Source organism: Anopheles merus, chromosome 2L (genome assembly GCF_017562075.2).
Source record: "Anopheles merus strain MAF chromosome 2L, AmerM5.1, whole genome shotgun sequence".
In the NCBI taxonomy this organism is placed as follows: domain Eukaryota; kingdom Metazoa; phylum Arthropoda; class Insecta; order Diptera; family Culicidae; genus Anopheles; species Anopheles merus.
The window spans coordinates 8,932,134-8,956,437 of NC_054083.1; the positions used below are offsets into that span (position 1 = coordinate 8,932,134).

The 24,304-nt window shown below is 38.1% G+C and overlaps 1 protein-coding gene across 3 annotated transcripts in view; it reads right to left on the reverse strand.

The window, feature by feature from the left end:
• LOC121593765 overlaps nt 1-24,304 on the reverse strand; it is a 94,727-nt gene that overhangs the window by 22,030 nt on the left and 48,393 nt on the right. The window contains exon 2 of one of the 3 annotated variants that reach the window (XR_006004839.1): nt 12,856-12,909. The exons of the other annotated variants lie outside the window; for them this stretch is intronic. The gene's annotated coding sequence lies outside the window, so the exon portion shown is untranslated. Of the gene's footprint in view, nt 1-12,855; nt 12,910-24,304 lie in introns of those variants that run through there. 3 annotated transcript variants of the gene reach the window in all.

Genomic DNA, 24,304 nt, shown 5'->3' on the forward strand with positions numbered 1-24,304 from the left:
TAAGACATCTAATGCTTCTTCAGAACCAGGATCAGGATTTCTAGGTGGTCTAACAAGCCAAGGTTCTCCTGGGCGCCCGGCGTCACCTGTGTTAAAACAGTAGTACTGCAATTACGTAAGTCTGTATAGGTGTACTGATTTATATTACCAAGCAATTTATCAATTCTTCCGGTTCTGTATAGTTCTTTGAAATGTTTTCGAGCAGCACTCACTCCCCATACCAAAGCATCGTGATAGCTGCCTGGAAATTTGGCATCGATTGATCGTATGCGACATTTATGATCACAAATCTAGAATTAAACAAACCAGTATGTTACTACCATAAAAACATTATTTTACACATGATTACACATCGGAAGTATAAACCAAAATAACGTTGAGGCTATAAAATCGTTTTCAATTGATGTACAATAAAGGTCGGTGGTGTGGTTTTTTTAATTTTTATGTGTGTACCATCGACGCACATGGTAATTTTGGCAATGCCTGTTTTACGGTGGAAATATTCCTTGGAATCGTTTCTTTCGTCCTCATTCATCGCCAATGAAATCAAATCACCGAGAAGGGATTCAAGTGGAGGCAAAGCATCACGCAGTGTTTCTGAAAACGAAGCCTGTGCTATTGCGCTATGAAAATCCTTGCCGGTTCCGTGTTGGTATCGTTCCTCTGCAAAAAATCTAAGACAAGCGGCTAATTTTTGTTTCGAACTTATACCGCTCGCGATTTTCAGCTCTAGCGAAGGTCCAACATTACTGTGCAAGTAGGTAAAAATTTCCTTCGTCACCCGGAAATTGTGAACAAAGCTAAAACGAAACAATTGAATGAAAGCTAGGGTTCGTATTGTTTTTTTTTTTTTTTTTTTGTATTTTACTTACACCTCATCGGTTAAATTGAACTAATCTATGTTGTTGCGCAAATGTTTTCGAACCAGCTTTAAATTTCTATTTTTTTCGGTTTGAGGATCAACCGGAAAACGTATGAAATTCATTGCTTTAATTAGATAAACACAAACCAACACTATTTTTGTTGTCAAAACACAACTGGTAAACAGCGCGCGTGAAAATCAAGGTATGTATGTAAACTGTACATCTTAGTTGTGATTGACAACCTAAACGCCATTCAGTTGTTTATACCAACATGTCTAAATACTGTGATTAAACTATTCTACAAGATGAGTTCCACCCCACGGCGTTCGTTCAGGGGCGTTCGTTCCGCCCGATACGGCCGTTCAACTTTCAGGCTCTCAGGAATCACTCTCTATCATCATAGTATAAAATTCTCTCTTCTACACCAAAGTGCACGTTCAATTTTTCGTAATTTTAAATCCAATGTCTAAGTTTCTGGGCCACCCGTTTATTACGCTTTCCAAAATCTCCCTGGCCTATTAATAATTTCTTCTTCCCTGGCCTATGCTAAATTTCATAATCGTAGTTTGTTAGCTTTAAAGCCCATCTTTGTAACCTTGCCATTGCTATAGACGAGAGAGTGCCTCGACATGGATTAAACATTTGCTTCACCCCACTTTTATCCGTTTATAGTTTCAAATGGTAACCAAAAATATATTTATGGATTTTTTCCACTCCAAACATAACAGCAAGAGCTTCTTTATGCACTTGAGCATAATTTTTTTTTTTTTTTTTGAGCCTCTGTAAGCGTTGCCGAAGTAAAGACGACAGGTTTCTCTACTCCATCTATATCATGAGACAATAACACTCCGTACGGACTGGCATCTACTGCCAAAATTAAGAGTTTTTCTGGGTCGTAAGGCTCCAAGAGTTGGTTACTACTTAATAAACGTTTGGAGGCTTCAAACGCTTTTTAACATTTACAGTCCCATAAAAACTTGGTATTTTTCCGTAATAATAAATACAAGGGGTGTAATTCATTCATTAAGTTTGGCAAGAACCTGTGATAAAAGTTAAGAAATCTTAGGTAGGCCTAAAACTCTGAAAGATTTTTACGAGGTGCGACGTTATCTATCGCCTTTAATTGATTTGGATTTGGTTAACTAGTTCATTTGGCCCGGTTACAGGGCTATGCAAGATAATTTCTGGGGTGTATAACAACCTAAAAATGCATGCAACAGATTTTTTAAAAGACAACGCTAATTCCATGTTGTTTTTTAAAGAGAGAAAATAATTTATATTTCATATGAGACTGATCCCGAACACAATAAAATTTTAAAGAACTTATTGTGATGCTGGAACAGATTCCAGAATTAGTCATGAACCTGATCCTGGAGTTTATCCTAACCCCTTACTGGTTATTTAACAGATCCTGATACCATACCGGTTGTGAAGTTGATCCCATTTCCCATTCCATACCGGATCTGAAATATATCTTGACCTTATAGGGTAAACGTACCTATAGTGGTGGTAGTACCAATAGTGGTGGTATTACTTTAAAATACGCTCCATACGATGATTTAAGAGTAATTAAGTTATTAATGTCATTGTGAATTCTGGTCTTTTGAATCTGGTGGTGAAATCTGGTCTTTTAAAAAGGCTAAAATGTTTAAGTGCCATCATAGTACCATTACAGTGTTTTCCACGATTTATTGGTTGGTTCCCATCAATTTTTGGTGGGTTGCCATATTTTTTGGTGCGTTCCAACGATTTTTTTTGCCGTTTCCTAGAATTTTTTGGTCCAATTGTACTGATATCCAATCGGAAAATACCAATAAATTACGGGAACGAACCAAAAAGCTATGGGATACAACCAAAAAATCGTAAGAACGCACCAAAAAATCATGGGAACTGACCAATAACTCGTGGGAAACCCTGTATAGGTACACAAAATAGGCATTTTCCTATAGTGGTCATAGTTATAAAATTAATAAAAAACAGGACATTGTAGATTTTTTTCGAGATATTGTTAACACTTCATATTGTTTTCACAAAAATAAGCAACAGGAATGGGTTTCCTTTAAGTAATCTACCAAAAGAAGGCCGAAATTTGCTTCTCCAACTGAGTCTAAAATCGATTTACAGTTTTTTAATTAATATTTTCATCACTCAAATTCATATATTTTTCACGGTCAAATTATGTAAGAAATCAGTATTAAGGATGTGATTCTAGCTATTTATATGGAAACAGCTTCAAAACTAAGTGCCATATACACAGCGCGCTCGGGATAATTTTGACAGTTTGTATATTTATTAAATGATCGAGGGACCTCAGAAGCCCTCTCGATATATGTAAGGGTACAATAGGAATATAACATAAATAGTCACACGCTTTACAATAACACAATAATAACAACAATAACAATTACAAGGACGCTAAAGATTCTGGCGAGAGGCGCAAAGTAAATTAATGCGACTCAACACATTTGCCATCGTCATGCCGGGCTCATACGCATCAGATTCCGCATTCAGAACAAAACATATATACAGAAACGGGTCTCGGGAGGCGAAGGCGGTCCTTGTCTCTGGGATGGCCAGCATCGCCTGAGGGCGGAGAGTTCTTGCAGGCACGTACAGCTGTATCGACCAGAGCATGAGAGTTACATATTTGTTTACAACTCGTGATCGGTGGAACGGGACACCAAAAGAACCTCCAGCAACACCAAGGCGGAGCTGATGACCAAAATCAGGTTCGTTTTCGCGGCCCTACCCCGCGAAACTGTCGCCAGGGCTTGTTCCCGGTTCCGGAGACGGGTGGAGGCCGTAATAGAAGCCGAGGGAGGATATTTTGAATAAAATGAATAAAATACATGGTAAGCTACTATTGCTAAAACAAACAAAAAATCCCCGATGATTAATTTTGCCATAAATTTTTTTTTCTTTCTCCGTAGGTGACTGTCAAAATTATCCCGAACGCCTTGTATATTATACTCAGTTTTTGAGGAATCTTTGTTTACCAACTCTATAGTAACACAATACGATGACTTTAGGAACTATATCACCATTACAGGTACAACGAAGTCGTCATAACAATATACTTTTTTTCGTAAATTTGTTGTGTTTGATGGCAAAAATGGTTGTGATTGCGAAGATAAAACATATTCTAAAATTTAAATATATTTTAAGTACATCTGTATCCCTACATATTGCACTACTATCGATGCATTTACTCTTCCGATACTGTAATTGAATATATATAACGGCTCCAAAAACCGTGCCAGCCTTGGCATTGATCCTAACTCCTTGCCCATCCCCATACTGTTCCTTGATTAAGATTCCTGATTAAGATTCCATATCAGTCATGGAACAGATCATGAATCCGGGACCTGATACTGCTCTCTTCGGAACCTGAACAGTACCTGAACCTGACTAAGACCAATATGACTCAACTCTGACTCTGAATCTGACATGCAGTCCAGTTTTCCTATTTTTATTTCTTGATGCATCGAGGGATCCCACCCTCGTATCGTCAACTCGGACGTCTTAATATCATCCCATGGACTGTCGCCCTAAGCAAAGATTGACTATCCGACTAAGTGGTACTAAGTATCGAAAGCCTGTATATGCTTGCATGACCTGTTACTTCTAAAAGAAGGTTATTTGTTTCAGTTACTTTTTCGTATGAATGTTTTCGCTCCGCTTTCATACATCCGGATTTACAGTGGTGGCCAGCTAAATAAGCCACCTATCTTCAGACTTTGAGGCTTGTTGAACAGTTCCCGCTTGGCAAAGAGTAGCGGAACTTGGGGCAAGTGTGCCACCTTAAGCATTTCAAGTTATAACTCACTAAAACGTGGTTTTCAAAAGCAGATTTAAATCTCATAACCATTTTACATCTATTTCCTCACTTATAAATGAGTTTCGCTTGAAAAAAGTGCAAACAAAACAGTTTTCGAAGCGTTTTAAAAAGGGTCCAAAAAGACGTTGTTTTTTGGGCTATGGGGCAAGAGTGAAACTCGTATGGGGCAAGACGGCCACCTGGTTAAAATAACCGTGTTTCTTAGATAATTGGAAATTATTACGTTTGTACCACTAGTGTATGTATTCCTACTAGTGATGGGCGGGTCGACCCGAACCTATCGGGTCGGAGCCATCCGTAAGCGACCCGGAGTCGTTCGGGTCGACCCGAAAAGGTACAAGTAGGTTCAGTTGGTGCAACGACTCCGGTAGATGCGAGAAAGCATAAGCGACTCCGACCCGTTGGTGCAGCGAGTTCGGGTCGGGTCGGGTCACGGTAGGTTCAGTTTGACCCGAGGGTGCAGCGAGTTCGGGTCGACCCGTAGATTCAGTAGGCGAGTCGATTCCGGTTTGTTAAACAAATGAAAAAGTGTAATAAGTCGGAAATTTGATTAAACCTTATAAAGCAAGTGAGTCTAGCAAATTTCTAAACGCCTTAGAGCAAAAAATAAAACAGTGGACTCGAAATTAGATGAAGTTTATATTCATTGGTTACTTTCATTTTGAAGTATTCTCTACTTTTTATTGTTCCAAGTGGACGTTAAAATTTTAAAAAGTTAAAAAAAGATTGTCCTTAAATATGGGATGATTTATTATTACATTTCTCTCATAATTTTCAAGTTTCAAAAAGAAATAGGAAAGAAATACTCTTCGCCGTTTTCAGAAAAAGCAATATTTCATAATTTTGTGAAAGATTATTAAATTCCTCTAAATCGAATATTGGTACGCGGGAATTAAAGGGTTAACCTTTAATCGTTGTGTCATAGAGATCTGTAAGAAGTATTTTTATCTCTTTCTCTCTTCCTGATTTTATTTTCAGCTATTTACATTTTGCCCAGAAATTTTTGGTAATAATATTGAAAATGAAAAGAAATGCTCATATAAATATTAAGACCTAAAATTACCATTGAAGAATTTAAAAAAATTAGCAAAAAGTGCAAGAATTCGCGTCGCAAAACCTCGCGAATTGCGTCCTATACAAATAGGAGCGAACGAATTTCTCATTGAAAAGTGAGTCACTTCACCCAAATTTTCGATCAAAGTAGCTCCCCTACTAGCAATGAGAATGAAAAAGTGTGCGACTTTCAGGCGAGGGGCATTTAGAAGCATGGGGAGACGGTTGGAAATACGCGGAATTACGCGGAGGCACGAGCGTGTTTTGGTTTCTACACAGTTTTTGCACTCACACAATTACACATGTGTTAATGTGTGCGTTCACTTTCAGCCTGCGCGCTCAGTTTGGTTTTCTCGCAGCGGCATGCGGCTATTGGTGTCTCGCTCGCACTAGTGCAGCGAGTGTTCCTCTGTGCGCTCCCTTTCTTGCCACCACACGAAATCGTCAGTTCAGCTCAAGCGTTCGCCGTGAAAGGCCGCGCGGGTGTTAGCCCAAGTCCCGGGCGATCGAAGATTCGCTAAGTGTTGAAGTGTTGTGCACATTGAAATGAAGCTGCGCTTTCCTTTCACCATTTATCTTAAATGTGTGATTTGCGCTGCTTTATTTCAATATTTTTTTACTGCATTGAACAGCAACAACGGTATTCATGCAGTTAGACGGTTTTTTTAAATAAGACGATTTTTTAAATATAAATAATGTGTGTGATTTTGTGGCAAGATTGTGTGAAGCTATGTGCGAAAATGCCCCTTTATTTGCAATAAAAGTGATAAAATATAAACCAAGTTTAATGTGTTCAAGTTTTTGTTTTGATTCGGGTGCACCAAGTCCGAATGAAGGGAAGCGCACAGCGTGCTACGAAAGAAACAAGTGGGAGGGGGTGTCAGTTCAGCGCAGCGCAATTCGCTGGAATCAAGTGGGAGGGGGTACCAGCTCAGCGCAGCGCAAGCCGAAAGAAACGGGAAGGACGGGGTATGATGAAACAGCGCGAGCGAGCGTTCTTTACAGCGAGAGCGCCTCGTGTATTTTAAAGGCAAGCAAGAGAGCGCATTCTCTCCGTGGTAGCGCTCCATCCGCCATTTTTAATTTCGAGCCCAAAACAACGGACTTCGGATCCGATCTTGGGCCGGGCCCCCACCGCGTGTTTCTACCTACCCCTCGCCTGAAAATTTCGTTCTCTTTGTCTGTCGGGGAGATTGGGTTCGCGGCGTTCGGATTTCGGCGAACGGAGTCCATTCTTGGGCCGATTATCGATGGTTCGTTGATACTGATGTTGAAAAAAAAAACAAAGAGCTTATTCTGAAAAGAACCACTCAGTTTGTGATTCTGTATAGGCTGTCTCCTTTTTTCCTTTTTGTATGTTCTACCTTCTTTTCTTCTTCATGATACTTCTACTTTGAAAGCCAAGTGCTGCTTTAGCTAGACAACCTACTCCCATGAAATTCTTACTGTGACTGACACATGTTAGCAGGTTTGTCTCATTATATACGGAAAATATTTGCCAGTGCGATTTTTTTTTTGCCAGGCAACACTGGACTTCCCTGTGGTTGACGGTAATAAAAAGTAGTATAAAAAGTAGACGATTGCGTCACAACGGGTAATTTTAGACAGACAGTTTAAACGTGAAAATCTAAAAATTGTGTATTGTGACGAAAATATCAAAACCACTAAAATCCCAGTGAAAAGTTTTGTGACTGTTTGGTATAAGTTTAGTAAACTAAAACTATAAGTAAACTTAAACACTCGAATAACAATATTCTTTTTAACAACGCCGACTTTTGAGGTAAGTTCACTTTTTTATTTTCGTGATATAAACGTGTTGTTCTGTGGTATAATGTAATCAAAAATAATTAATCTTTTATTGTGTAATGTTATTCATCCTAGATCTACATAACAAACGCTTACAATAATCCAACGGTACTAATTGACGATGCCTCAAACAAGTGATGTTTGGCAGCATTTTGAGAGAGCAGATAGTACAGCTAAGTGCCGATATTGTCATGTACTATTGGCATATCGCGGAGGATCCACCTCCAACTTGAAGCGTCATATGGAAAGGAAGCACATTACAATTCCTTTTAAAAGAACACAAGAAAACCCACCTGCAGATAACATCCAGGAATAACACCGCAACAAATACATCGGGAGAAATGTTCGGCATACAACGTTATTTTGCAAACAGCAGACCTCTGACGGCCGAGGCGAAGCGTGACTTAGACGAAACGCTGTTAATTACGATATGCAAGGAGTATTATCCTTATAGTATGGTAGAAGATAAGTATTTTAAATCGTTCATAAAAAATTGTGCCCTAGTTACGAATTACCAAGTAGGAAAACATTAACAAATGCTTTATTGCCAGCCATTTATGAGAAAACATTGCTGTCCGTCAAAACTAATCTTATTCCAGCAAAAGCTATTTCACTCACAGTGGATGGATGGAGCAACATAAATCAAGTTAGTTTTTTTGCTATTACTGCCCATTTTATCGATGAAAACTTTGAACTACGTACATATCTTTTAGAATGCTCAGAATTTTACGAATCACATACATCTAAAAATATATCACTGTGGATTAAGAAAGTTACGGAAAATTTCAAAATAGATGATAAAATAGTTTGTTTAGTGACGGACAATGCTGCAAATATGAAGAAGGCAGCATTAGAATCAGAAATACCCCATTTTCCATGCTTTGCACATTCCTTGAATTTAGTTGTACGTAACGCTTTAAAAACCAGTATACATAAAACAATTGATGAAGTTAAACGAGTTATAGGTCATTTCAAACATAGTGGTTTAGCAGCAAAAAAATTGAATGAAACTCAGGTTAATTTAAAACTACCAGAATTAAAATTAAAAAATGACATCTCAACTCGCTTCAACTCAACGTTTGATATGTTAGACCGATTCTTAAAAAATAAGATTCCTTTAGTGTCATGCTTGGCAAGCTTAAAATTTCAATCTAAGCTGACTGATAAAGATTGCTTGATAATCGAACAAGCAATAACAGTTCTACAGTTTTTCGATTTAGCAACGAAAGAGGTAATGGGCGAACAAAACGTTACTATTTCCAAAGTTGGCATTATTATAAGAACTCTAATTTTTGAAATGGCAGGAGCAGGACAAGAATCTGCGTTGACAGAAGAAGTAGCGCAACTTGTTTCTAATTTAACTTACAATTTAAAAGAAACATTTGAAAACTATGATAATATATTAGTAGATCAAGCCATAATCCTGGATCCAAGATTCAAAGACAAACAGTTTTTAGGCGAAAAATATGATGCGACAGTTGTTTTTCTCAAACAAAAACTCCCAGACAATTTGCAACGTAATGAAACATCAAGGCCAAACAATGAAGATAAATTTAAAGGATTGCTATGGCGCAAGTGGCGCGATTTAGAAATTGACACAGAATCATCTACAAGAGATCAAGGAGCAACTACTGCTCACGAAATAGATCGCTACTTACAAGAAGAGGCAATGCATAATATGGATGATCCACTTAGCTGGTGGAAAAATAAACATTATTTATATCCACAGTTGTCCGAAATTGTAAAAAAAGCGTTGTGCATACCAGCCACATCAGTGCCATGCGAACGTGTATTTTCTAAAGCAGGAAATATTATAACCGAAAAGAGAAACAAACTTTTGCCTAAGAAATTAAACGAAATGCTATTCATCAAACAAAATTTACAATCGAAACAAAATTGTACTTATATTCTAGAATTGTACTTTCATACTTTGAATACAAATGTGAACTTAAATATATTAAAAGTAAAGATTACATCGATAATAGAAGATTTATTTTTAAACAAAATTAATAATGTTGTTAATAAAAAAGGATTTTTCTGAAGTCATGTATTTCTGAAGTCATGTCATGTTTCATTTAAGAGCTTATCTTCACATATTATTCTGGTTGTAAAACACTATCATGGCTCTTAAACCTATTTTATTTCATTAATATAAGTTAACACCCAACGTATTAATCTTTTTCATTTGTTTAACAAACCGGAATCGACTCGCCTACTGGATCTACGGGTCGACCCGAACTCGCTGCACCCTCGGGACAAACTGAACCTACCGTGACCCGACCCGACCCGAACTCGCTGCACCAACGGGTCGGAGTCGCTTATGCTTTCTCGCACCTACTGATCTATCGGGTCGACCCGAACTCGCTGCACCCTCGGGTCAAACTGAACCTACCGTGACCCGACTCGACCCGAACTCGCTGCACCAACGGGTCGGAGTCACTTATGCTTTCTCGCACCTACTGATCTATCGGGTCGACCCGAACTCGTTGCACCCTCGGGTCAAACTGAACCTACCGTGACCCGACCCGACCCGAACTCGCTGCACCAACGGGTCGGAGTCGCTTATGCTTTCTCGCACCTACTGATCTATCGGGTCGGTTTTGATTCCGACTCCGACCTAGCGCACCCGCTGCACCCACGGGTCGGAATCGATTCCGACTGGCTTGCACCCGACTCCGGGTCGGGTCGTGAGATGAATCGTATGACCCAACACTAATTCCTACATGTCTTGAGTCACCAATGAACCCCTTTTCATTACAAACAGTATCGCAATATGGGTTGTTGCTGGTCTGTTTTTCCGGAGTAGAATCCGCTCGTAAAAGCGCACCATACCGCTAAACGCTACAACAATGTTTACATTTTTGACAGCCCGCGCCTATGAAAGATGGTGGCACACTTGCCCCAAACAGAGATGGCTCTTTTGCCCCAAAAGTTGTAACTTTTTTGAAATGGACTTTTTCAGTGACAAAAAGAAAGTTTTTTTCAACTAACCCCACAAAAAATTTCACATTTTCTCAGCTATACGGTGGTGTAAATATTTTCTCGGTTGATTGTTCGCATGATTTTTGAGAGCTTATTTGGTTGGATTAAAAAATTATAATATTCTGCTCAATTTTGAAACTTAATATAAATCAGTTCGAAACAATGGGAAATATCAATTGGTATATATGAAATTAGGCTCAGAATACCTAGTCATTGGAAAGCATCCAACTGTATACACAATTGATCATTAAACTAAAGTTTTTAAGGAAAAATGCTTGGTGGCACTCTTGCCCCGTATGACACACTTGCCCCAAATTCCGCTATTAACGGAAATAGCGTTGGACAGTAGCGTCCGATAAAATCGTATCGGGTCAGCGTTGCCACGACCCTTAGTGATAACGACAAACCAAGACGGCACAGGTTGTTGCGTCAAAAAGGAAGATGAAGAAATATTACAGTGGACCACCGAACAATCAAATAATATTCTTATTCCGTATTGCCTTACGTTTATTTCAGGAGTCGTAGCGCATTCGGGGTATGATTGCTGCCAAAACGCACTGAGAGAAACATCTACGACCATTCCAAGCATCGGTAGCATTTTGACGGGGTAGATGCACCGAAAAGAACGCATAAGAAGTTCAAGGTTCCAGAGGTCCTGGAAAAAGGACATATTTTCAAAAGAAATGAAATGGAATCAATCGCAAATAGATTACATCTCGTTAGTAATAGATAAAGTCAAATTACCGTCTGAAATTACAAGTAAGTTAAGAAGCATGCGCAACCTTCACTTCTGGAAAGGAGCAGAGTACAAAAATTTCCTTCATTATCCAAGCATAATAGCTGTTTGGAATGTGCTACCAAAACAGGCATTCGATAATTTCAAACTACTTTTCTGTAACAATTTACCAATTTTTTCCCCCCGGCGCAGCAGCTACGCAAAAAGCAGTAACGATTTTTTCATCCCCGGCGCATGCAGAACATTATAAATTAGCAGATGGAATGCTCCAATGATTCGTACGCGAATATTTCACACTATATGGTGTCACCAGCAATGTGCACAATTTGAAACACATGTTCGACGACGTTGATAACTTGGGGCCACTAGACAATTATTCAACATATCCGTTCAAAAGAGCGCTGCAGCTGATCAAAAATTTATTATTTACGGGCAGTAATATTATGCCACAAGTTGAAAACAGGCTGAAAGAGCTCTCAAAAATAACAATTGCTGGTAATAACGATAAAAACATATCTGATAATTGAAAAAAAAAACAATAAGACAACTCTTCACGTCAGAAAGGATTTCTTACTCAGAAAGGGACAGCAAGAAGAGTGGTTCCATTTGAAAAATAATGTAATCATAAAATTTCAGCATGCAGTACAATCTAGTAAAAATTGACCTACATTGGACAACAACGTAATCATTTTACGGAACCATGCAGATCGTCCATTCTGTATATTTTTGATGCAGACGCAAAGACGCTATCTACAAAACAGGTGCAAGTGCCTGTTGAAGATATACAATGCAATTTGGTAACAATCAGTGTTAATTACGGTAAAAGACTAGTAGTTATTCCACTATTGCATACATTGGTGAAATAGAGTAGATTTATAAATAGGAGATTAAGTAGGATAGAAAATCATTTTCAGTTGATGAATGTTTGTTGTTGATTTTAAGATCAGAACTATTATATTTGTCATAATTTTTCAAAATGTAACATATTCCTAAACAATCCGAACGGTAGAGAATGATTTATAGTCGGTTGTGTTCCAACCCTCCTTGAGTTTCCGGCACTGGCGGATTTGACGTATTTGGGGCCCTAGGCGGTAAGACTGGCTGAGGCCCCTATCGTCAAATGACCGCCAAGTCCGCCTTCCATTACATACGCCATTACAACATGGACTATAAAAATACAAAATTGGATACACAAACTACCAAAGATAAGGGTAATACAGTATGCAGACGATTTTGCAATAATGGCTGCAGAAAAAACGCAACAATAATACATAAAACACTCCAGAGGATTACCAGAATTCAATAGAGCAATAAACGAACTAAATCTAGAAATGAACATCAAAAAAACAAAATTGATGATAATAGGCAAATAAAAACAGAACGTGGGGTTAAAAATCAATGACAAAGAAATAGAAAATGTAAACACATACAAGTACATGGGAATAACGCTAGATAAACAACTTTACTTTAAAAAACATATTGAAGATTGAAGATAAATTTACCAGTTCGTCCGGAGTCCTTCAATGAAATAATCTGGGCCCATTACTTACCCATTTTTAAAACATGGTGTTAACTGTCAACGCCTCCAGATAATCCTTGATGATCTTGATAGTTGGTGCATCAGAAACGGACTAGAAGTATGTGTGGATAAATGCCAATGCATTTCATTCAGCAGAGCCCAAATCCCTATCATATTTAATTACTAGATGAGAAACTCATATCTTGTTCTAACGTCACGTATTCGCGAGTTACTAGACGATAAACTATCATTTCGTCCTCATATCGTCAGCGTTATCCCGAAGGGAAACCAACTGCTTAACCTTATAACGCGCACCTGCAATGAATTTATCGATCCCATGTGCATCAAATCGATCTACTGTTCCGTTGTAAACGATCTTGTCTTGAGTACTGCTCTCCGGTTTGGTGCCCGCTTTCTGTTGGTGATATAAATCGACTTGAAGTCTTGCAAAGGAAATACCGCTATAGGAAACCGCTACTACTATCACTACTAATCTCATCATAGTAGACCTTCCTACCATCAGCGATGTCTGCTTCTCGGATTCAAAACACTTAGCAAACGGCGTCGAAATGCGTAGTGCGTGGTTATCTTTCGGCTTCTCAACGGCGAAATCGACACTCCCGCACTCTTAGGTCGAATCAACTTATTTGCTCGCTCCCGAACAATGCCGGTCCAATTTCCAGCTCCGCACACGTAATAACCATGGTTAAGGTCATCTCATGCTTCGCATGTCATCGGAATTTAACGATATTTTAGAGTTCTTAGATTTCTGTTTGTCCACGCCAATGAGTAAAGAAAAATTGCGGTTGCGTGATGTGTAACGTGTATACCTGATGTATGAGTGTTATTATTTATTAAAGAAACGATTAGATCAATACGTCCCTTTGTTAATTAAAAACTAAATAAAGATCTCAACAACAAAGCAAGATACAGACTATATGCCTTTAAAGTGAAAAAATCAAGAGATAGGATCAGACAAAGGAGGCTCTTACGATTCTAGTTAGTTTTTTGACTGGAGTTTGACAGTTGGAGGCTGAAATCATGTAAACTTCTTCTTCTTTGGCACAACAACCGCTGTCGGTCAAGGCCTGCCTGTACCCACTAGTGAAGTGAGCTTGGCTTTCAGTGACTTATTGTTACCATAGCAGGATAGTCAGTCCTACGTATGGGGGCACGGTCTATTCGGGACTTGAACCCATGACGGACATGTTTTTACGTCGTACGAGTTGACGACTGTACCACTAGGCCGGTCAAAAATCATGTAAACACTCCATACAAAACCACACAAAAAACTAGCCTGCAATTTTCAGTCTAGATTATTCTAGCCTCAAAGCTAGAATTAGATTCGAGTACCTGCTCAAAAACACGGTTTTGTTTACATTTATCCCAAGGTGCATTAAAGAAATCAGGTGATCGAATCTGGAATCAAAGTGTATGTAGTCCAGGTGGTCTCAAAGCATTTTTATAACCAAATTTAAATATCACTTTTTGACAGAAAGAGTGAAAACTTTTGCTCCAACAAGCTTTCTGGAGGCTTGAAGAATACTCAAAACACTCTTAAAATCTTCATTGAGAAGCAGAAGCGATAAAAATCAGTCTTCTAAATTCATACACCTTGGGATAAGCCCACCTGTATATTATACTCACTTAGATAGCTGCGCGAAAACTGCTATACAATGCAAACAGCTGACAGGCTGAAATTTCAGCCTACGAGCTTCAAACGGAAAGGGCCCCAAATTTAGAAAAATCTTCTTCTTCTTTTTTAAGGCGTAACGTCCTACGCGGACATTCCGGCCTATACAGGCTTTCGAGACTTATTTCAATACCACGTTGCCGGATAGTCAATCCTTACTACGGGGGCACGGTCCATTCTGGGCTTGAATCCATGACGGGCATGTTATTAAGTCGTTCAAGTTGACGACTGTACCACGGGACCGCCCCTAGAAACCGAGCTAGAAACATAAATAGAGCTACAATTCGAAGTATATTAAAATGCGCATCATCTGTAACAAAAAACGCATAAACCAATACAAGAAAAAAAGGACCACTACAGCCAATACTGCTCTAACAAAAACATCAGGATGCACAAAAACAACCCCGATAAATTCACTGCATGCCATCCATGAGGAAATCCCAATTGAAATAAGCTGTAAATTCATAGCAAACAAAGAAATGATTAAAGCATACACATTTAGCCCCATCATAAGAAAACAACTAATAATGCAGTAAAAAAACACAAATAAGCAAACACTAGCATCTCAGCCACAATTATACCAAGAAATCAAATATGTCGTACAAAATATAGCCATAAATAAAATAAATGACATCAAGCACAACGTAATCATAGATACCAACATAACTAATAAGATAGAAAAAACAGGAACAATCATGTTGTAAAACAGATAGTATTCGAACACATAAATGATTAAAAGAAAAAAGGAACGACATATTCACAAATGACAATACGGCCAGGCCGTAATAATTGAACAAATTAACAAAATATTCACAAATGAAAGTAAACAAAAAGAAAAAAAATGAATAGGAATATACATACAGAAAGGATAAAACAACTGGCATAAAAGCAAAGAACGAAGCATGCATAGCAAGCATAGAACTAACGGTAATATGGCTATGAGAATGGCAGAAGAATTAAAAATGGAAAATGTAACAATACATACCGATACTTAAACAAGCTGTGATATTTTGAAAAACGCCACATATGTAGAAGAATTTGGAACAAATATTTATAATATAATAGAAAAGAAACATACAATGCACAAATATAGTGTATACCCACACATATAAGAATACATGAAATTGAATGTGCCGACATACTAGCAAAAGAAGAACGATATCAGACATAATAACAGAAAACAAAATGAGATTTGTGGATGCATATGATAAATTTAAACTAGATATGATGGAGAAAACAAAATAGTGGTACGAAGAACAATCCCAAACCAAAAGGGAAAAATTTCAGGCATTTTGGTAATAGAAATGGTACCGTGGGAGGAAGACATAAACATAAACCCGGAATATATTAGATTAACAAACAGATTACTAACAGGACACGACTTGTCCTGACGACTTGTTGAAAAATACCAAATTCATAAAGGTAAACCAAATAGAAATCTAAACAGCGTAAACCAATAAGGGAGCCCTTTCCGTTGTCAGTTCGTAGACTGAAATTTCAGCCTGTCAGCTGTTTGCATTGTATAGCAGTTTTCGAGCAGCTATCTAATTCGGTATAATAAACAGGTGGGCTTATCCAAAGGTGTATGAATTTAGAAGGCCGATTTTTATCGCTTCAGTTTCTGAATGAAGATTTTAAGAGTGTTTTGTGTATTCGTCATTCGTCAACACCGTGTTTTCGAGCAGGTACTCGAATCTAATTCTAGCTTTGAGGCTAGAATAATCTAGACTGAAAATTGCAGGCTGGTTTTGTGTGTGGTTTTGTATGGAGTGTTTACATGATTTCAGCCTCCAACTGTCAAGCTCCATACAAAAAACTGACAAAAATCGTGAAGGGCCCCAAGCATAGAAAGACAAAAAAGTGAACCAAGACAAAATAACCAAAGAATATCAAATGACAACTGTCAGGTCAAAAGAAAGAATGGGTAAAACCCTGATTACATTTGAAATGTCAAATGTAAGAGAATACATCCTCACTCGTCGCAGAAGAAGAAGAATGCAGAAACAGAACGTTACTGCTTCTAAGGCTGTATTTTAAATTATTATTATTACGTCAATCCACGAAGTAAACGGTTCATGTATAACCACCAGGCATTCGCCGTGTAACCGGTTTTCACACAAGCGCAATTAACGCAGAAAATTTGAAAATGTCTGGGTTTGAACCGGTTTTCAGCTTTTGGCAATACAGTAATTTATCTTGGATTTGACAATCCCTTGCACCAATAGACCGTGCCGCCATACGTAGGATTGACTATCCTACTATGGGGGGTATCAATGCCAGCGCCTACACGCATGGTCCAAAACAGTTGAAGTCATACAAAACCATAAAAAAGTCTGCGCCCTTTTGTTCCGTCGACCTCCCGAAGTATACCGAACCGAACCGAATAGTTGTGTTCGACAAACATGTATGCGTATCAGGTAGCGCCGTATGCCGCTGTGATACCGAGCGAGACGCATAGAAAACGCATCAAAACGACATGTGTAGCCGTGAGGAAATTTTTCTGTGTCTCTTTTGCCTTGTCCTTGCCTTTACATTCTGATGTGTGAAACATGTATACCTTTCGTGTACGTTCGTGTAGTATAAGCCCTGTCACTTTCATGTTAATGGTAAAGATAGAGTCGTATGCAATCGGCTCTGCATTCGGGCAGGCCCGTGGACGCCGTTTGTACGCAGACAATAAGCCACTGAAAGCCAAGCCCACAAGCGGTACAGGCAGGTCTTGACCGACAACGGTTGTTCAGCCGAAAGAAAGAAAAATATACAAGCTCTTTTATGTCGCTGTGCGCATCACGAATTCATTGTGCGGCAGTGTGCGACTAACCCAACTTAACACGCGTGCGGCAGTGTGGGACAAGAGTTATTTTTGTGCGACAGTATGCAACTGACAAAAACGACTATGTGTGTTCTTTCTCGCTCAGTGTGGGATCAGTGTGCGATAGGAGTTCTTTTTGTGCGTCTGTGTGCGATTGATCAAACTAACCACGCTAGTAATATGTGCATTCTTTCTCGCTTAAGGTGCGATCGATTTTCTCGAGGGATTGTGTTTAACAAATTCTGCCGAACCAAAACGAATGTTTTTTCTCGTTCAATATATCACAGCGACGGGCCGGTCTGGTGGTACAGTCGTCAACTCGTACGACTCAACAACATGCTCATCATGGGTTCAAGTCCCGAATAGACCGTGCCGCCATACGTAGTACTGACTATCCTGCTATGGTAACAATAAGTCACTAAAAGTCAAGCTCACTTCACTAAGTGGGTACAGAAACGCCTTGACCGACAGCAGTTGTTGTGCCCAAGAAGAAGATATCACAGCGACAACTATCATGCATCTTGTTCGGAGCACATTTCGGCTAAATCGTTATACGTGCGAAAGACCTAGCCGTTCACTTTTTCACGTGTGGAAGTCAACCGCTCACTTTAGTGAACTGAGTGTGCGGCATAGGTATCGCTCAATTGTCCTATGCCTAGTTCAAACACTGTTTAGTGGTACTAAATACTGAATCACTAGCTCAAGTTGGAGTGATTGCTGTGTGACATGGAGAACCTGAACACGAAGTACCGCGCGCAAGACAAGTGCTATAGCCGTGCATTGGTAAGTATAAACCACAATAAGCATAACTTTATGTTACACTACGCTTTTGCTTTCGTATGTTGTAGATTACACAGATATGCTGAGCCGTCTGCGCATGGGTGCTTTTTTTTTCTTTTTTCTTAGTCACAGACAGGTATTATTGGTATTTTTGTTGTTAAAAGAAAGTTTTTACTGCTGAGAAATAGAGAGAGCAAAATGCACAAGATAAATCGTCGCCGAAGATCAAAAAGATAGTTAACGATCGTAAGCCAACGAAGTGCTTTCACTTCTCTCTTACATACCACAGTATACTTTCCATAACATGTCGTAAACATTGCCAAGATGCGGCATGATGCTTGTAAACGTTGATGAAATCTGAATTCATCGGATGCAATACTGAATCTGGCACATTTCTGGAACAAACAGTTCCACGCGTAATTCAAACGGTCTAGCAAATTGTTTACAGGTATGAGCCATGGGTACATCAGCGTATTAGTAACGGCTAATTATTATTTCATATTGCTATCTTATAAGAGTTTCATCTTATAAGAGAGTCCAAATTCAAATAGTAAAATCTACTCTCCTAAAACTTTCAATATATTTTAATTAAATAAATGCACAGGTAACTTTCCACGGAACAATTATTTAATGGCGAATCCCAATTCCTTAAAAAAGGTTGATCCCATGCCTTAAAAACACAAAAAATCTTTTTTAAATATTAATACGTTCTAATCGGTTGCATTACTATCAATTGAACACAATTCGGAGAAGCGTTATCAAAATTATATGCATATATTCAGTGGTTACCATTCGGCGTTACTGATTACTTATCGGATTGCGTTGATGCCGTCTAAACAGCCTTTGAGAACATTTACTTCGCACAAATTTCTTGTGCAAAACATAACAATCAACAAATATTGCATAATATTTCTTCTTCTTCTTCTTCTTCTTTTGGCTCAACAACCGTTGCCGGTCAAGGCCTGCCTGTACCACACTACTTGTGGGTTTGGCTTTCAGTGACTTATTGATCCCCCCATAGCAGGATAGTCAGTCCTACGTATGGCGGCACGGTCCATTTGGGGCTTGAACCCATGACAGGCATGTTGTTAAGTCGTACGAGTTGACGACTGTACTACGAGACCGGCTCGTGGATAATATTTAGAGCAGCAAATACTACTCGAAACGATTGCAATGTTTGGCAGGAAAAGATTACGATCACAGCATGCTTGCAACATTCCCTTACCGATTTACAACATTTCCCTACCGATTTGCAACATTCCCTAAGTGATTGAACTATTCCCTTATATGATTCGAAACCCTGTAAGTTCAGTAGGTGCATACGAGTTCGGTAGGTACATCCGAGTTCAGTATACTCCTGTATAGTATAGTACTCCTGTACTAGTAGGGGACGTGCTACATTTGTATTAGTACAGCCATACAGCCCAGTCAGCCTTTCCCAGAGTTATGCGAAGAATGGTTTCTGTCGCATTGTATTTTTCAGCTAAAATATGGATACAAAATTGTTTGTAAGGTTAAATTTAGTTCTTTGTAGAAATTTGTATCTAATTAACGCATTAACTTTCAAAATTAAAACTTCCCATAACTCGATTTTACGTCACTAGAATTTCGTTCCAACAGATTATTCCGATTACAGTAATTGACCGCTAACGGAGAGGCTAAATTTGTGAGAAAAATGCATATTTGCTATGAATTTCTCTTCGTAACCGGACATGTATGTGTTTTTAACTGAGAATCACACCAGTTAGTGAACCACCAGATAAAAAAAAAACTCCAGTAAAAACATCCAGTTAGCGGTCACCTACTGTAGTACAGGTTTTTATGTTTTTTCAGTGTGTAGTACTCATAAATAATTATTAACTTGAAATATCAACAAACAACCAAACATACAAACAACGTTTCAAACAGGATTTAGAAATAATACCCCAAATTAATGAATTGGTTGCAGCATCCAATACCAAATGTAAACAAACTGGAAAAGACAACTGTCAAACCAGATGGATGCATCGTTCTATTGGTATCGTCGATCAATTAATGTGCAAACGATTAAAATTAGATCTAAATGAAAAAGAACCTTGCTGGCGAAGGCTTCGTTCTCGTTATCTAAGAAGAATGCATCCTGTATTCAAAACATTGGCGAACCAAATCATTAATGCAATAGACAATCGAAGCAACCTTCTTGGATTTCAAATTTGATTGCAAATAATCTAGGGTGTACCATTTTTCTAAGAATATATAGCATAAACCTTCCATGGAATAATCTTGCTCAGCAATGTTTACGATTCCATATTCACACGATGACTGACACGACAATTCAGCGTATACTTACACTTCTTTGTTTTATCGTCTCTTATGATCCCATGTCTCTGAATGCTCGTCTTATCGTGTAAGGTGTCTCTTATTTGGACTTGAACCACTATAGCAGAGGAAAATGTCTGCACAGTGCTTATTTTTACAAAAACTATTCTGTGGTTTTATTGACGCTCTTTCCATTGTAGAAAAAAATAACATACAGGGACCTTGCAGGATATTTAGACCTAGAGCTACTCTACAAACCAAATCAAGATCCACACATTTCGGAACCAATGAACCTTTATTACCGATAACCAACGTTTACAACTCGTTAGGAAACCGTGTAGATTTTAATACTAGCTTAAGTAACATAAAAACATATTTACATAGTGTATTTTGACGATTTAAAAACATGTTATTTATTTTACCGTTCAATGCGTGTGTACTATGTTTATTTTGTTATTGTGATATTCATAAGGATAAGGATCATAAAGATTATAAATACTAATACATACACATTGCAAATTCCAACTGGATTCTAAATGAGTCCGTCAAAAAAGAAAAAAAAACAAATAAATCCCAAAACTATCACAACACGTGAAAATTCCAGCATTTAATTTCGCGGAATACAGTCATAACTCAATAGTTGAACAATTTTTAGTAAGCATGCTTTATAGTTGAACGCTCGAAAGTTTGCTGACGCTTCAATTAAAAAGCATGCGTTTGTATGGAAAATTCGGATTTTGAAAAATTAACTGACACATCTCATGGCCCTAATTCACTCTTGCCGAAGAAAATTTCAGAAGTTTTTTGGATGAAAAAACGTGCAAACTAAAATGCACATATTCTATAGTTGGTAGGGAATCGAAATGAACCACGAACCATACAGAATACGAACCTAAAATTACTTTATGGTTGAATATTTGTAGAAATCGGCATACGATTTGCCTGATGAGCGTTTTACGGCTAGAGCACTGATGATTCGTTAATCATTAACATGTTGACTGCTATCCTGGTATTGTAGCATTTCGATTCAGCACGTGTTCATTTCACTCGTATAAAATAAAAGGTCGTCAAAACAGTTCTCGACTGATAGAAAACACAAGTAGGGAAACATAGGTAAAAAACATAGGGTGAAACTGATGAAATCGTTAATGGAAGAAAGAGCATCACAAATTAAAAGGGTCCGATTTTGAATACCCAGCACTGTACGTGTAATCATTTAGTCACTAAAAGCCAAGCCCACCAGTAGAGTACGGGGAGACCTTGACCGACCAGACCACGGTTCTTGTGCCAAAAAAAAAATAGATTAATTTATCAATATTTCTTTCGATTTCCACTGGTTTTAGGCGTTCAGAAGGTACAGTGGCAGTCCCTGTTTGCAATTTGACACAACATACATATGCATAAACATGAGAAATATACTGTTTATATTGGCTACCGATCAACACTACGGATGAATAGCAAAGTACATAGTTGTAAAGCGATTAAAAATATCGCAAACAAATAAACAATGACATTTTGACACCCTCAGGAGTCACCTTCGAAGAATGGGTTGTGCATTTTTCACCACAAATTGTATCCTAAAAACGGACATAAATATAATAACTTATCTTTACATCAATGGTGTGACGCGGTTAATATGTTCGGAAGGGAGCTTAAAACAAATACCACATTTTTCGCGAAAACACTTCTGGGCTTTAGATAATTTTGTTTAAGTTGATAGTTTTAATTAATAAAATGATGTACAAACCGTATTGATGCAAAATCTTCTTACAATTATGTTAAAATTTATATGAAAAAATTAATTAACACGTTCAGCTTGGTGGCAGCCCTCAGACCCTGAAAGTGAACTGGTTGATTTACCCAGTTTCATACGGGATAACATTGATGTCTCGTTTTTATGAAAAAGAGAAGAATATGCAATCTGAGGGGTACTAAAAATATTACAACGATTTTGTTCCAAAGCTTTGTTTCTTCTTATCTAAGGTAATAACTTCTAATCTGGTGTAGGTAGTTAAGATCTGCCATAGTATCCATTCAATTGGATACCAGTTAGTTGATTGGTTTACCCAAATACCAGGATAAACAGTCGTGAGTATCAGGAGCTCGATCCATGCAAGAGTTGAGCACATGACAGGAATTCTTTTGATTGTATAATTCTTCTTCTTCTTATATTTGACGTAAACGTCATACGTGGACATACCGGCCTATACAGGCTTTCGATACAGTACACAACGGGGAATCGGTCCATTCTAGGTTTAAGCCCACGACGGACACGTTGTTAAGTCGTACGAGTTGACGACTGTACCATGGGAGCGCCTCTTAACTGATGTAACTTCTGTATTTTCCAGCACATTTTCTCGTTTGATACTTCATTGAAAAGGAATTGTAGATTTTAATTAGCAACGTACTTTTCTAACTCGTCCTGTAGTATAGTGAACTCGCAAAACTGACAATCCGACTTAATAACTCATGCAAGCCTGTATAGGTCGGCATGTCCGCGTAGGACATTACGCAAAATGGCATTAAAGCGTTAAGAAAAATTATTCTTACTGTGTGTTAAGGAATACAAGTGTTTGGGTTTGGGTATCTTCTCAACAAATTTGAGCAAAATCGGTTGAGTATTTCAATTTTAACAAAATATTAACATCATTATATCATACCTTGAACTATTAACTACAATTGTGGCAAGTTTGGCAAAACTGTATTCTGTTTCTGTAGTGATGGGAAAATGAAGTTTTTGTCGGAATCGATTTCAGCTAGTTCCGAAGTTTTTTGGAATCGATTGCGAATAGAAGGTCCGAAATCAGTTTTCAGAATCGATTCCGGAGTCGGCACCGGAATTGGTTCCGATATAGGCTCCGGAATCGGAATTGGCCTCGGAATCGGAATCGGCTCCGGAAATGGAATTGGCTCCGGAATCGGTATTGGCTCCGAAGTCAGAATCGGTTTCGAAATTCCGATAGCGGAATCGATTCCGGAGCTGACTTCCTGGGGCCTGCCAATCGTCTTATGCTATGGAAACAACATACATTGAGAACAACTGTACTCTACTCGCATGAAGAGCAGCAGAGGGTAAATAAAATAATTTTGTAAGAATAATTGTGGTTGATAAAACCTCATCCCACACATTGTTTAGCAAAAAAAAACTCAATTTTACCACATGTACGTTTTGTTTACAATCAACTGCTTGCGTTCTAGATGCCGGCGTTACAGAAACTTGATAAAAATCAGCGCCGGGCTGAATGTGTTGATTTCCATTCGAAACTGTCTTTAACCTTCGTTTCTATGACCAAAAATACACCCTCATCTTTATGACCACCTACCTGGGTAGGTAATACATTTTAGAAGGGAATTCGTATTTTTATTGGTAAAAAAATGTCGTATTTAACTTAGTCTATGCAGCTATAATAACAATACTTCTTTTTATGTTATAAATTTATGAATAATGGCTTTTAGTTACATAAATTGATTGCGTAGCAATTAGATGAACTGACACTAATACACCGCTATGTCTTCCCGACTGTCGGGGCAATCATTTCAATCTATGTGGCTTTAGAAGAATATTAAGAGCTAGAAAACTTTTGAAAAAGATTTTATAAATATAACTACATGCATTGCTATACCTATCATTACAAAATTAGCGACTAATCGAAACCAAAATCCTTTATTGTATGTATTACCTACCCAGGTAGGTGGTTATATAAGTAAGGGGTAAACGTTGATTTTATTTTTTAAAGCACATTTAAAAAAATTAAAAAAATCTGATTTTTTTACCACTTTTTTAAAACATGTTTCTCTAGACATTCTAATTTTTTTGGATCGATTCAATAATCCAATAAAAAGTAATCATAAAAAGAATAAGCTAAACATACCCGGGAAGGTGATTATAGAAATGAAGGTTAAAGCACTGCCGGGTTTCATCAA